At 39.1% G+C, this 6,547-nt stretch overlaps 1 protein-coding gene across 10 annotated transcripts in view; it reads right to left on the minus strand.

Moving 5' to 3' along the window:
* mef2cb (myocyte enhancer factor 2cb) overlaps positions 1-5,219 on the minus strand; it is a 73,266-nt gene extending 68,047 nt beyond the window's left edge. For all 10 annotated transcript variants that reach the window (XM_041041513.1, XM_041041511.1, XM_041041509.1 and 7 more), the window contains exon 1: positions 4,979-5,219. The gene's annotated coding sequence lies outside the window, so the exon portion shown is untranslated. The remainder of the gene's footprint in view (positions 1-4,978) is intronic.
* Positions 5,220-6,547: the final 1,328 nt, after the last annotated feature.

Here is a 6,547-nt window from a genome sequence, read left to right on the forward strand (position 1 = left end):
TGAAACTGTAATGGCCACATAACGACTCCTCACCGAGCAGTGTCAAACAAGAGACGGCACTGGTGATTTGCATGTGTCGTGTTTAACCAACAGTATTCTGTCTGTACACCTTTTATGAATTATGGATGAGGCACAAGCCGAACAACAAGCTCTCCCTTTGTTCTGCCTGATGCTCCAGTTACATCATAGGAAAAGCCCCATGGTCCTGTGACTGCGCTGACTGGCTGGGACACAGTGCCGATGGGCGAGCTGTTGATCAGACTTGTTGCTTCTTCACTTTGTTATACTATCATGCCTACACTATGTGTACACGTAGATGTGGAGACGCACACAGATACACACACACACACACACAAATTCATACCTGCAGTGGTGCCTGCTGAGAAATTCACTCTGATCTTTTTGCTGGAAACTTTTGACTTTTTGTCAAGATGCATCAGATACACCAAACTTAAGAAAGGAAGATGATTGATTTGTTTATCAGGAATATTAATGAGACTGTGCCACTTATTAAACTTTTTTTTTTGTCTTCTATATGAATCAAGTTTAATTCAAAGAAAAGTTTATGCCACTGCTCATTAATGAACAATAATGAAAGACGTCCATGATACAAACATCCAAAAGACCTTTGGATATTTAGAAGGAAGAGCAGCTGTTGACTACATATATTATTCAGTTTTTCAGGCTTGATATCTGCAGATTAATTAACTTGATTAAACTGTCAAGACTGCTTACTGATTTTATACTCAAAATGCTTAATATTATCTATGTCATGAGTTTATACGTGGCAGATGCCATCAGTGCCCCACCTGCTACATATATAAAGCCCATTGTGTCTGTAAAGCTGCCTTCAGACACTGTTGCGTAGTTAAATGTGCTGCCTGCAGGGGAAGTCTGCACACCTCTTGGCACAGAATAAACTGGTTTGTCGCATGGGTTAACTGGAGGTATCCCCTGTACGAAGTTTAACCAGTTATTTTTTAACCCTGCATTACTTTTATGTGGTGGTTAACATAATAACATCTTCATTTTGAAGAATCATCTAAACACTGAAACAAAGTCATTTTACTTGACCAGAAATATTAGTAAATATTATCCAAAAAACATTTGAATTATGTTTTCTCCCTGTCTTTTATTATAATCTCTGATGCTGGCACTTTGCTTTGCGTGTGTGTATGTCAGGGACTCAAAGTTCTCTTTGTCTCTACTAGATTGCTTCATGTGAGGGAAAAAAGAAACTCACTTTCTGCTAATGATTTTTCCTCTTTTTGAATGGCTGGAAAATAATTCCCTGTGAATTGCTCCAACACAGGCACAGTTATTTCATTCTTCTTGCTGCCCATTCTCTAATTGTGCCTGTAAAGGGGAGATGCCAATGTTACTTTTTTTGGTCTCTATTCAAGGTGTACCCAGAGGTGTTTCCTGAAGTGGTTCAAAAGTTGTGTCTAAAACCTTATTAGTGTTAAATATGCAGCAATAGAATAGATCCTGCATCTGAACAAGTTCCGTGGTCAACATGTGAAAGTTTAAATGATGTGAATTAAGAAATTGTAATTAAGATTGTAATTAGCATGTGACTTTGACTGTTATTTATTTCCCATTTCCTATAACTGTCAAAATTGGTTTCTTCTAACCATGACCACGGTCATTCCCTAAACTTAACTGACAGTTCTTTATAAATTCAAACCACCAGCTCTGCCAAAGCTTAACCAAGAAGTTTTGTGACTAAACCAGAACAAATATTGGTGGGAAATCACAGTCGCAGTCGCATGAACATATTTTACAATGTGCATTTATAAAGGCACTCACAATGTTGTCCTGCTGATAGAGAAACCATATCATAAAACACTAATATGAGTCATTTTTGACGGCTGTGAACAGTGCTACAGATGCAGCTTTTTAAAAATATAATTTATATCATGTCATCTTGCTGTCATTTAAAAGTACCATCAACCAAATTAATCATATCATAAATAACTGCCAGCTCCGTTTTCTATAAAGGTATGTATAAAGGTAGACTAAAACAGTTAAAAAAATTCCAATGTCTGTAAAATATTCTTTTATTCCCTGCCAGTAGTGGGATCTCATTGATTTCAGATCAGGGATTAGTTAACACAAAGATCTGTCAAGGTCGAGAAGTATCATCAACAACACACATTTTAACTATTTTCTTCTTTTACTCTTTTGACCACTATTTTACTGATGATACTGAGTATGTTTGACTGACAGGGGCCTAACTCATATGTTAATACATTAAACTATAGCACAGAAGCCTACAGTCATCACTGTTTCCAATTCCCATAGTAACCATTACACAGCAGAAGTCCCTCCTGCAGCTGTTGACCTCAGCCAATTCCCTTGACAATTAAAGATCACTCAGCATGGCTGTGCAACTTCTCCCACACTCTCAACAAGCAGCTGATAGCATCTCACTGTGAAGAAAAGCAAGTGGAGCGGAATATATTGTGTGTCTAAATGAGGGTTCCCCAGCTCTGATGTTTGATAGGGAGGCCTAGCGACCATCAGCACAGGCCCGTGTTACACGGTGGAGCTCAGCAGACGAGCGGCAGCGTCTAAAGCTCTTTGTGCCTCCAGGATCACCCCCGACTCATTCTTATTCAGACATGATCAGAGGGGAGGCAGGCAACTGAGATTAGCTGCAGATCAAAAGAGCTGCCTCGCGCCAGCACTCGTGTTTTGTAGATTTAGGCGGCCCCGGCGCAAAGGCGCTGTATAGTGGCGGCGGAGCGTCATACTGTTTTCTGGCTTCGACAGTGCTCAAGGGGGTAGATGGAAAGAGAGTTTTCAGACAGGAGGCCAGACTGCTGCTGGAAATCATCCAAAATTAAATAATAAAGACGATAGAGGAGAATGAAAAGGAAAAATAAGAGCAAAATTACTATGCTGTTACTGTAAGCCATTACAGTGAAACAAAGATACTTTTGCTTTCCATGCCATCGCAAATGAAACTGCTTCCATATGTGTAATAGGTCTTGGTTCAGTGATAATTTGTTTTAAAAATGAAATGCACTTTCTACAGTAACATATCTTTGGTAACTCAAGAGCATCTGGATCAGCGGTGCCCAGCAAATAACCATGGAAACTAACTACTACCCTAACTACTGCTATGCTTTCTGTCAGTGGCTGTTACAGAAAAAAAAAACAAACAGCAAATTACTTTCTATGCTGTGTCTTAACCTTCCTTTAATTTAAACAGAAACACCATGTGGAAACCAAAGAAAATCTGCATTGAATTACATTTCACTAAAAACTAAACAAGCTGAAACAGTGACCATAAATCTCGTTGTCTCTTTGTGATAAATTCCAAAAGGTTTTAACTTCTGCATTATGAAAGAAATTAAATGTGAGTATCCTAACTTTGCATAAAATTTGATTTCATCTATATTTGCATCTCAGACATTACCAGTGAAAATAAACAAGCATCCCCACTGTTCATACTGCGTGAAGAACAGCAACAATGAAACTAATAGCACAGTGTGAAGGTGAAATGACAGGATGAGGTGAATTTCAAAGGCAGAGGGGCAACTGCGTAAGAGTGCTCGCCACCCTACAGAGAAAGAAAACAACACGTTTCCTCAATTCCACTGACCATCAAAGCGTGGAATTCTGGGACAGAAAAGCCAATAAGTGTGGACTGAGCGGTTCCTGTAAACTGGGTCAAAGTTTCTCAGGTTCTGGCTCTTTGGGTTAACAGCAAGAGGACAGTAACTCTCCCCTGGTATAAAACAAGGGACATGAGTGCATGTCTTCTTGTCTGCTTATATCTATATGTATTTCTTTATTGCCTCTATTTTGGCTTGTTACAGTTTTGTTGCTTTGCTCAGAGAAGGTGGAATTAAACTGTTTTGTTTTTCATTATTAATGTTAATTGTGGCTGAGGTAGCAGATTGTACAATAAATGCAAATTACTGGAAATACAATTCAGGATCCCACTTCTCTTATTTTATCTAACAGCTACAGTTAAATCAAATGTTGGAGGAAAAAAAATCAGACGCAGTCTTTCACCACTCATTAAAACCAAACAAAGCTCTTGGTTTAGTACGAAATTGCATGAGGTTGTTTTGGGACAAGTGCCCTACAGTAGAGACCTTTTACATCTTCGGCAAACCTTTCGTTGTTCGTTTAATATGACAAAAGTTTCTCCTTTGTTTCAAAAGTTTGCTCCGTACGCCTTAAATTCTGAACTGTGTGACACATATTGCTTCTGAAGTGTGTATTTGCCATGAAGGTAGCTACCTTGAGGGAATGAGTCATTTCTAAAGCAAACAGCATGTTAAGGCCGTGCTCTTTTCTCTCACTGATAATTTCACATTGTGCAATGAGATGTTCTAAGCAATTACCCTTAAAAGTACCAGTAACCTAAACTGACTGTGAAGAATTAGAAACAGAGAAACAACACTATATAAAGTTCCACTGTAGCGACTTAAACCATTTGTCTTGCCTTAGAGACATAAAACGTAGACTTTAAAATCTTAAACACACACAGTTCCAGGAGCCTCAATCAGCTATTCCCCAAGTGCTCCACAGAGGTGATTGACAACAGCTGGGACCTGACTCCTCCTTCAGCAGTGTTACAGCTTCTCTGGTGTCTTTCTACTTTGTCAAGAGCAGGAAAAACTCAAAGTAAACACCAATTAAGTATAGCTTTTTCTTGCCTTGTTCACACTTATATAGTCATTTCTCTATGTTCCAGGTACATGACAAAGGCATCATTGACTAAGTCCAGCAAGGCTATAATGAAACAATTAGGCAACAGCACTTCAAAATAAATTTCAGAACAGTTCAAACTGAGCAGCTCAAATAACGAAATTATGGCTTAATCTGTTAAACATGTCATGACCCACTGTGAAGAGAACGGTTTGAAACCCTGACGGAGACAGGTTTTCCACTGACAGAATGAGATTCAGAGGAGAGAGGGGGGAAAAGGAAGGGAATTAGGTGTACTGTGAAAACTCACCCGTGCCGTTTCTCTGCTTCCCCAGGAAGTTACACCCTGCAGCACCAGCTGAGGCCCAGCTCAATCAAACAGTTCAAAAATTAGAAGGAAAAAAAAGAAAGCAAAACAAAAGAGATAGCTGACAAAAAGAAAACAAAAAAATACCAACAAACTGCCTAAAATAAATGTCCTGCATATGATAAAGCCAGACCAGCTGGCTTTGAATAGAAACCCCCGATTTGGGTTGTGTGTTTGCCCCCGATCTCTGTCTGAACTGAAACCAGGTCTGGTTCTTTCCAGCCACCCCCCCACCACCACCGCCACCCCTACCCCTCTGTCCCAGCTGAATCCACCTGCCCCCATCACTCCTGGGTAAATTTAGCCTTCTGAGGGATCAGTGACAGACACGCACGCACACACACACACACACACACATACACACAAACACACACCCCAGACCTTTGTCAGCACTGGCATATATGCCCTGGATTATTGCCCCCCCAAGAATGCTGCCATCTTCACAGTGGCAAAAAAAAGACATCCCTCCCCCTTCTCCCCCTTCTCCCCCTTCACACATCCACAACCCGAAACTATATAGACTACATTCTTCTCACTAGTCGTGTTCTTTTGAAGCAGTTCTGTTACAGGTGGAGCTACAGTCAATATCCATACTTTACACAAACATTCAGTGTGTTTCTTTAACCTCTCCTGTAAGCATTTGACAGAAAAGATACCACACTATATTAAATGGGCCAGATCTCCAAGGACAATCCTCGATTAAGAGCTCATTTAAACATTATTATTTCCCTAATTCGATGACCTAGGGTATCACAGCTGCAAAACATATTAAATAAACTTTGCTGTAACAAATACTGTTACCCCTTTCATAACCAGCATCAGTGTAATCTATGTGAATCATAAATAAATTATCCTCTGGAAGAGATTAACCGGCGTTGATAGCATCTTGTCAAATGTCAAAATACCAGGTGCAGTGGTAAACACCTATAATTTGGTAATTATAAGCTCATTTAACTAAGTATATCTATGACTAAAATCCGCCTACAGTCTTGTTTTTTCAAAGAACCACAATGTTCAGGAAATGTGATTTTTTCTTTTTCTTTAATACCTGATAAAATCATGCATTTCCATCCAGGAGAAAAGTTTTGTAAGCCATTTCTCCCTCTAAATGATACATTCAGTAGAATGTAAGTATCAACAAGCTTAAATCATAATATCCTCTGTGACTGTTTGCACATTAGCTGACTTTTGTTGAGGTGGCACGGAGGTAATTGTATTTTTATCATGTATTTTCCAGTCTTGTACCTGATGCCAAAATCTAATGTAGATAATGACACTGAATGATACACCCCAAATTTGTGTTTTTTATACATCCTTCTTAAATCAACCAATTTGCTAATGTTGAGATTGATGATGTAAAGGAAAGATGAGTAGAATATAGATTAGTATTTTCCCAGAATACATCCAAAAGAGGAAATCCACCATTAGAAGAGATAAAACAGTGGTGTTCCCTTGACGATAGGTATTCACACTCCTCTGACAGTGAAATATATTTTGTATTGATCTGGTTGT

This window comes from Toxotes jaculatrix, chromosome 7 (genome assembly GCF_017976425.1).
Source record: "Toxotes jaculatrix isolate fToxJac2 chromosome 7, fToxJac2.pri, whole genome shotgun sequence".
NCBI classification, from domain to species: domain Eukaryota; kingdom Metazoa; phylum Chordata; class Actinopteri; family Toxotidae; genus Toxotes; species Toxotes jaculatrix.